The 13,828-nt window shown below is 42.1% G+C and overlaps 1 protein-coding gene across 4 annotated transcripts in view; it reads left to right on the top strand.

The window, feature by feature from the left end:
- The window catches only part of auts2a (activator of transcription and developmental regulator AUTS2 a), a 986,792-nt gene that overhangs the window by 725,553 nt on the left and 247,411 nt on the right, over positions 1–13,828 (top strand). The gene's annotated exons all lie outside the window — the stretch shown is intronic.

The following is a 13,828-nucleotide window of genomic DNA, read 5'->3' as shown; positions in this document are numbered from 1 at the left end:
TCTCTGTGTAATAATACAAAATAAAGAACACACCACTCTTCCTCACATCAGTGGGTTACCGTATTTGACTGAAACAAGATGACTTCCAACTGTCTTCTAGCATTTCTAATCTCTTATAGTCTCTGGGAAAAGCCCTCACAGCTTTCTCTTTAAAAACCTGACTGACAATCTGTGTCTGAGTCTGTGCTTTTATCTTACTTGGTTCACAGACACTCAGGGATTACAGAATTTCCAGCAGAATGGGTGTGAAATGAGTTTCGTTTTCCGATTACCAAGACAAACTAATACATTGCTTATTGTTTGTAGTCTTTGGGGGAATAAAACATCATTAGCATAATAAACATCTTTTGTCCAGGTACCATTTTTAAACTTAAGACTATACATTGCTTTAAAACCTCACAATTAAAAGGAACTCTTTTTCCAAATCCTTTTTGTGGGAAAATAATCACAAAAAATGCCAAAATGTGGTTACCCCTCCACCCCATCAGCAGAGGGGTAACTTGTCCTCGACACCTCACCACGTGTTTACTGCCCTTCAGATGCCACCTCCATCTTTAAAGAAAATTGTGCCAAACAGTTTTGGCACAATGAAAAAAGTATGTGCAAAAGGGAAATGATAAAACACTTCAAATGGTACCTTCCGCAGTTCCCAACTTCGACTTGTGTCATGACTGAATAGGCCCCACAAGTAATGTGACCAAAATTGAGGAGAGCAATTAAGTTCACCTTCCTCCAGATGCCAGCACACTTATTCCTCAATTGGAGCCTTGATTAAGGATTCTGGTGACTGCAATGATTCAGTGACCTCCTTTCATGCAGCTTGCTCTTAGCAACATAGGAACAGGAGTAGGCCATTCAGCCCCTCAAGCTTATTCTGCCATTCAATTAAATCATGGCTGATCTGTATCTTAACTCCATCTACCTGCCTTGGTTCCGTAACCCTCAATACCCTTGCCTAACAAAAATAAACTTGTGCTTTTACTGTCGGGTGGCCTTAAGCTTCAAATAGGGCCACCTTCCTTTTCTGTATCCCCGGCAGCAGGACTTCGAATCCGTTAGCATCAAATGTAGCAGTGCAGTCCACATGTCTTTGCTGTCCACGTTTTGCCATCAGGACAACTTACCCTTTAACGGTGAACGGCATCCCTTTAAGAGTTGCTCCCATGCCAAATTTTCCACTCCCCCGGCCAAGTGTGCTGTAGGCTAGGCTCTGTGGGGAAACTTTTATCGTGCCAGAAGCCTATTCAAATTAGGGGAGGGAATTCTGTCAGGAAATTTGGCACAGCCTGCACCATTTTTGCTGTACTTGGAAAATCAGAGCTTTCATTTCATAAAAGAAATAAAATGCTTGAAAAGAAATTTCTTCATAAACCTTTCTTCCCCATTCTCCAATTAAACATTTTAAAATCTTACATTTCAGTTCACATTTTAAACTCTTATTATTATATTGTACCTTTTATTACTGCAATATGTTCGTTCTCTTTCACCCTCACACCATCTTACCACAATTTTATTAAACATATAGCTCCTCCACAATTGTCTCAATCCACCACCATTGATATACAAACGGCAAACCTAGTGCTTATTTTGTGAATGTCACATTTCTCTGTCACACTTTAAGCATCACATTCAACTTTCTTTGTCATACTTCGAAGAAAATTATAAATAAACTCTCCAGGAACATACAATACCAGAGCCAGTTGTCTGCAATCTCATAATTGACACCTGCCTGAACTAAGTGTGGTGCATATTTACTTAAAGCACTTAGATTTGAAGAATGCAGAACAGGGTTTTAAAAAAAAACAAAATGGAGTTTTGTACAATACCAAGTGAGTGGAAAGCAGCATTGCACAGATCCGATTTTGCAGCCATGACTGGGAGTCCTGAATGGGTTGCAAATACATATTTCCCTGAAAGTACGTAGAGAGTAACAAAGGAACAGGAGTAGGCTATTCAGCCACTCAAGCCTGTTCCACCACCCAGTTAGATCATGGCTGATCTGTACCTCAATTCCATTTACCTGCCATTGCTCCATATCCCTTGTCACCCATACCTAACAAAAACCTATCGATCTCAGTCTTGAAAATTTCAATTGACACAGCATCCACAACCTTTTAGGGAGCGAGTTCCAGATTTCCACTACCCTTTATGTGGAAAAAGTGCTTCCTGATTTCACTCTTAAATGGTCTAGCTCTAATTTTAAGATTGTGCCCTTTGGCTCTTGTTTCACCCACCAAAATAAATAGTTTCTCTGTATCTACCCTATCGAATCATTTTAAGTACTTCGATTAGATCACGGCTCAATCTTCTAAACTCAAGGGAAGACAAGTATGAATGCAAGTAGATCAAGCTAAAGAAAAAGCCACAAGTATCTCGGGTTTTGTAAATAGGGGCACAGAGTATAAGAACAAGAGATCAAGATAAATTTCTACAAAACATTGCTTAGTCCATAATTTTTGGTGCTCGATTTTGGAAAGGATATAGAGAGTATACAACGTAGAGTCACCAGGATGATACCAGGGATGGGAAACTATTTTTATGAGGAGAGACCTAAAATACTGGTATTATTTTCACTGGAGCAGAGAAGGATAAGAGAGTGATTTAATACTTTTTTAAAACATTCTAAAGGGTTCAATAAGGTGAATAGGTTTAGACTATTACCTTTGTTTGGAAAGTCAGTAATGAGGGGGTAATTATTTAAATTGTCATTAAAAGAATAAGGAGGGTGGTTCGGAGAAATGTATTTATGCAGAAAGCTGTTGGGAAATGGAATGCTTTCCACAGGGAGTGGTTGAGGTAGCATTTTTGTGGGGAAGAGTAGATAAATATTTGAAGCAAATGAGGAGAGAGTGGGGCTGTACAATTAATTTTGGAATGTCCTAGCTAAGAGCCGACATAGACACAATGGGCCAAATGGCCTCCTCCTGTGCTGTAAATGTCTATGGTTCCTCTCATAGGATTGCACAGGATAGCATTGAAAAACACAATGGAAACATTTGCAACCCATGTCATCTTGTTCTTCCAACAATTGGTTAGCTCTTTCAAAGAGCCAGCACAGGCATGATGGGTCAAATGGCCTTTCTGTGCTGTAAGATTCTATAATTATATATATTTTTAAAAGATGCAAAATTTACACAATTTCCAAAGAATACCTTTCCTGTAGCAACTTAACTTCAGAGTCAACCCAAGCTTCTAATGATTAATGTTGTCATTCCACAGCACATTATCGAAGTTGGTGAAAACACAAGAAACAGAGGTTTCATTAGTCAATTGGATTCAATTTCTAGTGATTTTCTTTGACAAAAATCATTGTACCGACTTAATTATGCATGGATTCAGAATTTCATAATTGTGGATCCAAACGCAAGTCCTGTATCCAACACCAGACAGGGATCAAAGTAAATGCCTGAAATTTATGGAAGGAAATTCACATGAGGCTCTGTACAACATGCATATGCATACATCTCATGCAATATGTGCAGCTAGCACTGAGGTAGAAGAAAAGATATTCTAACTCCAGTTTGCTAGTTTACACCATCTGAATCTGAAGTGAAACAGCAGTCCACTAGACTCCAGTTATGATTTAATCTATTAATCATAAAGGCGCTATGTTATCGGGGGGAGGTTGTATACGCTAATTCAGTCCCTCAGGCAGTAGGGAACAGGCTGCTGCATGAGGCTGTAATTATCCATTCCGGGCAATAGACCGCTTCCTACAGTGTGAGATTCTCCCGTGAGTTTTAAAAAGTAGAATTTAACTTCAATTTTTTTGTGTTGAAAAATGAGCATAGTGCACACAAGCAGCAATGTGAAGAAGCCCTCATGGATACCGTACTTATACAAAGAATGCAAGACTACATAACCCTTTTTAGTGGAAATGAATCTCTGGATTAATGCTAACCAAGTATTTTACATTTTACACTGCCATGACTGGAAATAGTTTGTACATAGAATTAGATTTTTAAAGGGGGACCACTTCTTGAAAAAATACAAAACTTTATTACATTTGTTTGCCAAACACTAACATGATGCTAGAAGTTATGGCATCCCACATTGCTTGTGTTTTATCTTGTCTTTCGATTGAAAATGCCACACAGCTGCTCTGACTCATTTCTGCCCCCAATGATGGAGATGATTGCCCTTAAATTCCAAGTGGGATTTAACCTTCAACCGGAGTTGGCTGTACTGTAGTAGTTTTTTTTCTGTTGTATATTAAAAACCCTTTTTATTTTTAAACAGCAAATAAAAGGCTGCAGTCTTTCATTAGTCAAATTAAAACTGACAATCTTTGTGAAATTAGATACTCTGCCAATGTTTAAAATGGTTTCCATTTCCTGAATGTTTCACAGAGGCTGATTAGAGAATCTAATCAACCTTATTCAGTACGTCTATCATTTTTAAAGATCTCTGGTACCAAAACCAGTTATAAAAAGTTCAATCTTCTAGTGTGAGGTTTTTAACCTCTTCTGTTCTGAGCAAAAGAGTTTCTCACACACCAATTTGGATCTGCAAAGGAATGGAAGTGATGTAGAAATCACCAAAAGTCTTTTAGGGTTGGAATGCTTATAACCATCGAGACAGCCAGAGATGGGGAATAATCACCTCTACCGTGCATCAATTTGAATATGAGAATTTAGGTACGTTCCCTTGACATCAGTCAATTCAGTTTTAATGGTACATTTAGACAGCTGGTTAGATCCAGTCTGGATAAGTTAGTCTGTCTGCAAGATGGAACTTATAAACTATCAAACACTTGTGTGTAGAAATTTGTTTTCAGCCTTAATACAAACTGATTATTTCTTTAATATTTAATGCAGTATTATTAGAATTCCTAACAACAGTGGGGAGCCAGATAAGGCATATTCTCCTGACTCACGGCTAGGAATGGGATACATAGGTCCATTCACTACACAGCCAGGGATGGGTCATGTATTTCCTTCACTGATTGGGATGCATAGATCTTTCATTAAATGGTTAGGGTTGGAACATATGTCCCTTGGGTCATATATATATCTCTTTTACTAGATAAACAGGGATAGTATACAACCTCCTACCAGCACCAGACCATTGGGGAAGAAGATTTTTTTTAAAATGAGATAGAAAAATAAATATAACCTGTTTTTAGTAGTGATGAGAAAAGACCAGCAGAGAAAATATTGGCCAAATGAAAGTACAAGTTTACCATAAAAGTTTTATCCGAAAGGTATTTTGTTAAGGCTTTGTAGTAAACAGTCTCATGACTGACTCATGGGAGTCTGCTCACCCGTCTCTGGGTGGTGCTGCTATATGAAACTAGTTATTGTTGACGTCCTTCTGATCTAATTGCCATCTGTGTAATGTCCTCCTGGGAACAGGAGGTTGTAGAACAGTTGTAGTTGTCAGCGTCCTAAATCAGTTTCTATACGTCTATTCATTCCAGATAGATACCTTATGCTTAGTTCTTCATGCTCTAATTCCTGGTGGAATAGTTTAATCCTTTGGAATGGGAGGATTCCTGTTTCCATTTGCCAGCCCCTTTATTAACTAAATCTCTTTGATTTATGTAAAACACTGAGTTATTGTTGTGTGTGTGTGTGTGTGTTTTTTCCTGTGAGTTTTTTGCTTCATGTTTCCCCGTGCAGGGTTCTGAATCCCTGCAAATTTATTTTGAGAGGAAAAAGCAAACAAATGAAAACCAACACTATTCTGCATGTTCTGAAATCAGAATGTGTGTGAGAATAAATCCGTAATGTTGCCACTCTGTCACGTGCTTATTGTTTTTAATTGTAACCAAACTCTTCACCAGTGTGACCCACTCATCCTGATGTTGCAGCTATAAGTATTTCCCTCAATTCTGAGCTTCATAGAATGATACAGCACCCAGAAGGAGGCCATTCGGCCCATCGTGCCTGTGCACGACGGTGAAAGGCTGTACTTGTACTTGCTTCAAAGCTGTTCATCTCTAACATCTTCCAGTTCTGATGAAAAGTCATCCATCGATCTGAAATGTTAACTCTCCTTCTATCTCCACAGATACTGCCTGACCTGCTGAGTGTTTCCAGCATTTTCTGTTCTTATTTCAGATTTCCTGCTGCACTTAGCTTTTGTTTGACCAACAGTTTTAAGCTTGGCAAACATTTTGAAATTTGGCAATGTTGACCTCTGAAGTTAGAGAGCGAGACAGAATTGAAATACGCCTGCAAAATCTGGTTATCCTGATTTAAATCAAGACAGTATAGAGAGGTCTTGCTGTAAATGAAGTGAAATCAGATTGTGAGATCAGAGTTTCAAAACAAAATTTTCTGCTTTTAAGGCTTACGGAATAAACAAACCCTCAAGTCTTCAGTGCGCTTGCTCTACTTATAGCTGGAGCTGTATGAGTGAAATGGCAGTATAAAACACACCCCTACTCACAGATTGTGATACGCTTACAGGTGCTCATCACTGTCAAAACACACCAGTTTGATTAACTTATTCATTTGGCATCGTTCTTTTAATGTGCATGATTCACTGGGATAGAAGGGAATCACAAACACGAAATAGTGCAAGACCAAAAAAAAATAGTCAACTCTATGGTGAGTGCTGGCAATGCTGGGCCTTTCAATTTCCAATGATATTCAGACTACCATTGCACATGTGCAAGCACCCAACATCAAACCATTCAGTGACTATGCCTCACTCTCCCCTGTCTCATGCCAGTTGAACTAAGGCCCAAAAGAGAATTCATGCTGGAAACTGTGCTGATTGGAGTTCATTCACTTTGTATTGATCCAATGGCTATTCTGAAGTCAACGTGATGTTAATTTGCACTCAAGCTTGTGCTTCTGGAGGCACTGACAGGAAGCCAACAGGGGTACTAATTCCAGAAGTGTTGGCATACCCTGATCTTATAATACCTAAGTTGACAAATCCAGCACTGAACTGGTACTTCAACAAGCATTTGCTGCACCTCTGTGTGCTGCTTAATACTCCAACAAGCCTGTTCTTGTTAAACTGTATGTAAACCTTAAATCACTTAAATCGTTGAGTTGACCAAAAATCGAACCGCTGACTCAGAGGGCTAGTCATTATGACCACAAGCAGAGTGCAGTCCTTGACCTGTTTGTTTAGATTAGTGCTTCACAGTGCAAACCAAGGTGGGGATGGTCGGTTAATTGTATGCCAAACACAGAAACAGAGATTGGTTTACAATATTTTACAAACGCACACTTTATATTATAGAATAATTCAAAGGAATTTTATATACATACTGTTTTCTTTTTTGCCTATTTGTAGCTTTCGCACCTGGGAAAATGTACATTTGCTGACCATTGCCATTACGATAACAAAAGTAAATCAACAGAAGCAATCCATCTCTTTTAGTGATTTTTAAAAAATCCTCCTTTTAAATCAGAAAAACAAGATGCAATGGTCTCATTTATGCCTTACGCAGGGCAGAGCAATAACTTCTATAAGTGCAAATATTAACTGGTGACTCTCCAAATAGTACAAAAGCAAAACTTCCTTTTGCCACATTTATCTGTGGAAATTAGCAAATAAAACACTCTCTCTCTCTCTCTCTGCTGTCAGTAGTAGAACCGCTTCGAATTAGGTCATGGATTTTATTTGCTGTCTGTTGTGTTGGACTAATAGCTTGACACCACCGTCCTGAATATACAGAGATTGGAGAGAGCTGGTGGTTTGTGAGTGGCCACCCGTTTTCAAGACTAAATGCTGCCAGGTTTGATTCCTAATCTACACTAATCTCAGCTGGGGTGGCAAGTGGACCTCTACTGATGGCCTTGGTGCTCCTGGACTGGGGAGAGCAAAAAAAATAATCAGATAGGGTTAAACTCCTGATTTCCACCCAGAGATCCATGCTGAAAACGTACAAGTGTGGAAATTGGGTGCGGGAGAGGGTTCAGTTGAGTTGTGATGCCCTCCACAATCAAATAACTCCATTTAAGCAAGTTATGTGAGTTTGGCGGTCAGTGACAATGGTATCATACCTCAGCTAGAGTCATCACCATCAGGACAGAAAAGAAAAGGAGATAAAATTAGACAATAAATAACTTTTAACAACAACCCACATTTATATAGTGCCTTTAATGTAGTGAAACCTCCCAAGGTTCTTCACAAGAGCATAATCAAACAAAAATTGACACCGAGCCAGGGAAGGAGACATTAGGACAGGTGACCAAACACTTGGTCAAAGAGGTAGGTTTTAAGGAGCTCATTAAAGGAGGAGAGAGAATTGGAGAGCAGTAGAGGTTTGGGGAGGGAATTCCAGTGCCGAGACGACTGAAGGCACATCCACCAATGGTGGGGCGAAGGAAGTCGGGGATGCAAAAGAGGCCAGAATTGGAGGAACACAGAGTCCTTGGAGGGTTGTAGGGCTGGAGGAAGTTATTTCCATGTCAGGGAGGGAGTTAGAATCACTGTTGCAATATTTGGTTACCTCGAAGGATAATTTATACAGTGACTTCCTTCATGTCCGCACGTGTATCAACCTCATCAAACTGACATACAAGCGGTTTTAACAGGTCTGAAACTTGACTGGTTTATTATTGGTGGCAGGATTTCAAGATGGGTTCATTAATTATTACAGGGTTTTTGTCCTCGTCAAGGTGTTCATCTCTGAGTGAGATTGCCAATTAGTGCTGAATTGGGGACAATTCTGTGCTATCGATCCATGCCCACTCGGAAATGGATTGAGACTGCCCAAACCTTAGCAGCCGGCAGACGGAGGAGACTTTCTGCACATCAATCTTGACTGGTTTTCAATCCAAATCCCAGAGATGAGAAACTAGTGTCTAACCCACCACACCAACCAGTTTCCTATTTACTACTGTTTTTAATATCTATTTTTTCATCGCATGATATCTGATAAACAATTATTTTAAATCTATTTCCCATGATGAGTTAAATAAATTAGAATTTGAAAAACATATATGTTGTAATCCCGGAAATAAATTATACTGGATTTTAAAAAAATATATATTTGAATGTAGAGAAATGATTGAACTCCAAAAGCGAAAATCTTTTTTTTAAAGTAAGGCTGATATTCTGATATTCGCTCCCTTAATTTTTTACCTAATACTTAGGGGAAGAATTATATTTAGCTACTATCAATTTACTCAGGTGTCGATTAGATCTGGATGTCGGTATGTGTATTTGTAGATAGGACACTATTACTCCCACTAAGGGCTGTGTATTGGAAGAACAGAGTAGCTGTATATTATTTTTATGATTCAATAATAGATAATAATAATTGCATTTTCATCAGTTAATCTCAGCCCCATTCATTTACCCAGTTGTAACAGTCTGCCTTTCCTTCTACATTTATCTTTGTCCTTACTGGAATGGTGGAGCTGTGCATCATGCACGGTGACAAGGTTGATTGCAGTGGCTTGGTAATGTATCTCACAGTTTATGGAGAAATAAAATAAATCAAAAACATTAAGTGGGACAGCTCAGATGGTTAGTGCACCAATATGCTGTTCCAGAGAATGGACAGAATCCAGTTTGTGCCTGAGATTCTCCACATTGTGAATTTACAATCTTTCTGGGAGTTGCTGATGATGGAGGGAAATTCAACTCATCAGCCTTGCGTGTAACCTCCTACTGGCCGCTCCACAGCAGTGCCAAGTCCTGAGAGCACATCATTGCCTGATTAAGGGTGAGGTTTGGCACTACAGGCTCCAGCCATTCTCTGGTAGGCTATTAGATGATATGGGTGATCACCGATAATCCTGTCCTTGCCTGACATGTACTCATATATTTTCAAGCATGAGTCACTTGATGGCAGTCAGGAGTGGAAACATTGGCTGATTTTTACCGCTTCTTAGCCAAAGGTACAGAGGCCAATCATAGTGTGCCAACGACTATCCTAGCTGATTGGCCAAGTCAACACAAGCTCGGGCATTGGACCTGGGAACTTCATGGTTTGTTTTGCTCAGTTCCATTCTGATCAGTGCACTACACGACTTAGCCATTGGAGAAGTATTTAAAGACATGTTCAGATTATGTGATAGGCAAAGGATGTTTTATTACTTTTTTTAATCAGAAAAATGTTAGGAATTCATCAAAACTTTTTGACAAATTCAGAAAAATGATCAAAAGGCTTGGTGTTCAGATTAGCCAGTGGAAAACAGTGACCTTCGTTCATGTGGTGGTTTAAATCTGATAGAAATTAGTCACTAAATCGCAAGATTTGGTTGGAGACTTTGGCCATTCGGTTTTCTGCCTTCACAGGCATACCAGAGATGGGTGAAATTTGAAAATAAGTCGGTATTTTTAGATTTAACAGCAAAACCATTGCCTGTCTCGAAAAAAACAGCTGACAAGCTACCTGATAAACAAATAATGATGTCTCCAGTTTTGCTGACTCGGTTCGAATTGCTTGACAAGGAAAAAGAAGTCAACATTATTGCCTGCACGTAAATACAAACAGCATAATGTTCATATTTTCTTCAGTTCAGCCAAGATGGGCAGAATCAATCGACCCATCAATAAAACATAGACAGGTTTAAAGAGAGTGCCTCTTGAGTTGTTTTTATTTAAATGCACAAAAGATGGATTTGTGAAAGTTTATTTTTTTTCTAATTCTTTTTACGCTCAGCAAATTCACAATAATGCTACTTTGCAATATTTCTTAGCAGACTGTTCAAATATTCACTGCTGGAAAAATAAATATTGATACTTAAAAAACCGCTTCAGTATAGTTTCACATGACTGCCGAAACTTCCCTCAGGAAAAATATCGTCTTGTTGATCTGCACTGGGCCGTGTTGACTCCTTAGAAGCTGTCTAGCGCAAGGAGGATACTGTAGTATATGACTTTTGTATCATTAATAAACTTCAGTGCCAAAACTATCAGTTATGTGGGCCAGGTATGTAAGGGCTTTAGTAGTATCAGAGCTAGTAGAGTGCGATCTGTTTGTTTCCTCTGCCACAATTCCTCCCTTCCTGTCCTTGAAGCATTAACTCTTCCTGGGTTACAGTTCCATAGGTGCTGGTTGTCCTCCAGTACCTCACCATGTGTTGGCTCAGGTAATAATTGTTGGCAGGCTATTTGGTTATGGGTGCAAGGCAGCTGAGCCCAATCCTGCCCTCACTTGGGGCTCAATTTTCCAGGGAAATTGCGGGTGCATTGGGGGAGCTCCGAAAATCGTGGAAATCCCGATCGGGTTCGGAACCCGGCAACAATCCGCAGACTTCCGGGTTCCCCACTGACGCGATTTTGAAGTAACCTCAGCGTATTTCTCGTGCTGTGGGAAACACTCCATGTTGCAACAGACGTGTTTCAGCCAGCAACCAGTGGGACATTCAAATGCTTCTTTGATTGATGGGGAGAAAAGGTCACTTATTGCAGCAGGGCACTCAGTTCCTTCAGACAAAGTTTTGGCTGCGAGATCTTTGTGTTTTCACTGAAAATTCTTACTTTCCGCTCACAATTCTTCTGTTCACACATATTTAACTACTTTTCGGACCCCCTCAAACTGACACCATCAGGATGGGGGGTGCCATGGCTGCATTCACCACTATATCCGAGGATGAGCAATATCACCAGCCTCGTGGGCGTCCACCTCCGCCACTTAGAGCTCCCCAACACAGTGCTGCGCCACAGGCACCTGCACAAGAGCACAGAGGGCAACAACAGGGAGAGTGACATCGCAGGAGGCACTACCCTCACCACAGGGTCTACAGACCAAGGCTCAGCTTCCTGAACCTCTCTGAGGAGCAGTGCATACAGAGGGTCAGAGTGAGTCACCAGGTGGTCGCAGACATCTGCGGCCTCCTTCATGACAAGCTGCTCCCGGCTGGGCCGAGCGACATCTCATTACTCGTCGCAGTTGAAGTCACCACTGCCCTCAACTTCTTCACCTCCGGATCATTCCAGGGTGTCATGGGGGACATTGCCGGGGTCCCTGAGTCGTCTGCACACAAGTGCATAAGGCAGGTCACCGATGGCTTGTTTCGCAGCGCCTCGCAGTACATCAACTTCCCCATGGACGGCCTCAGCCGGACGGAGAGGGCAGTGGGATTCCATTCCGTGGCTGGCTTCCCACGGGTACAGGGTGCAATCGATTGTACCCAAATAGCATTACGAGCACCTCCACATGAGCCAGGACTGTTCATAAAAAGGAAGGGGTATCACTCCATCAAAACCCAGCTCGTTTGTGACCACCGCAAAAGATTCCTTCACGTGTGCGCCAGATTCCCTGGCGGCTGCCACGATTCCTTCATTCTGAGGGAATCCAACATCCCGCCCCTCTTCCACGCACCAAACACCCTTAAGGGCTGGCTCCTTGGGGAAAAGGGAATACCCCCTGCACACTGGCTCATGACACCTCTGAGGAACCCTATCACCGAGCAACAGCATCAATATAACGACAGCCACATCGCTACCAGGTCTACAATTGAGCATGCTACAGGGCTGCTCAAGATGCGATTTAGGTGCCTTGATCGTTCTGGGGGAGTGCTTCAATACGCACCAGACAGAGTGGGACTCATTATAGTCGTGTGTTGTGCCCTGCACAACGTGGCACAGCACAGAGTGGTGGCGCTTGAGGAGGCCCCATCCATACCTGCCATCCACATTGAGGAGGAGGAGGAACCCATGGGCAGAGCAGTGGCTCCCCTGGCTGCTCATGAGGCCAGGGAAGCACTGATATGTGAATGGTTCTCCTAACATCAGAAAGTGTGAAGAATCCAGTCCTCAGACCACCTGGAAAGAGCAGCCCCCCACCCCTCCCTACTCAAAACAGTCCTGCAACTACACATACACCCACTGTAAAGTGACCCAATGGGTGGCATCAAGTGTCGCCGTTCATGGTGAACCTCACAAAAGGGCCCTGATCAAAAAAGCCAGTCAATAATGGCCAAGACGTAGCCTTGTGGTGACAATCATATTATTTAATGTGATTTTAACAAAAAGCAAATATAAATGAAAAACGTGACCAACCGTCAAACACCCTTGTGCATACCCTTCATGCTAACAAAACCTTCGGCTTTTTCTTCCGACTACTTCTGTATGGTGCATCCCCTGTGGCTGCAGCAGAGGTCGTGGCAGGTTGCTCGTGTTCATGCCCTGACTGCTTAGATACTTTGGGCCAACGCCCTCTGGGTTTGGGGGCCCGTGAGGGCCACTCCAAAGACTGCTCCACCTGCACATGTGCAGGGGCAGACTCGGCCACCTGGAGAGGAGGCAGCATTGCGGGCACTGGTTGCGAGGGTGACAATGGGTGAGACGTGGGAGCGCTTTGAGTGGCGTCCCCTTTTGCCATCATCCCTCCCCTGGGCCAGAGCCACATCACTCCTACCACTCTGCTGGACAATAGTTTGGAGGACATGTGTGATGCCTTGCAAGACCAGTGCTAGTGTATCTATCTACCTTTTTAAGGTGGCAGAATGTTGTTCAGCCTGAATCCGAACAGCCACTGTCAGGGCCTGAATGGACTCATTTGTGAGCCGTGCTTGAAGCTCAGTGGAGGCTAGCCTTCTCTCCATTGCAGACATTCCTGCACTTACCTGTGACACTATCTCAGAGATTCCCTCACGTCCCTGTGACAGTATCGCAGAGATTCCCTCCCGTCCCTGTGACAGTATCGCAGAGATTCCCTCCCGCACCTGTGCCACCATTCCACTCATGCAGGAGTTGGACTCCTCCTTTCTCTGCACTATTGTGGAGAGTGTGCGTGGCACCTGTTCCTGTACCCCGCAAATGTGTTGCTGTCCCTCAATCATTCTCCTTTTAAAGGATGGTCCCCAAGGTTCAGCATCTGCGTCCAGCTGAGCAGAGCCTGGAGAGGAGTGCTCCCACCGACACAGGCTCTCCACAGCAGCCCCTGCCACCAGTGACTGCTCAT

The sequence above is a fragment of the Heptranchias perlo genome, chromosome 28 (assembly GCF_035084215.1).
Source record: "Heptranchias perlo isolate sHepPer1 chromosome 28, sHepPer1.hap1, whole genome shotgun sequence".
Lineage (NCBI taxonomy): Eukaryota > Metazoa > Chordata > Chondrichthyes > Hexanchiformes > Hexanchidae > Heptranchias > Heptranchias perlo.
This window is presented reverse-complemented; position numbering and strand designations above follow the sequence as displayed.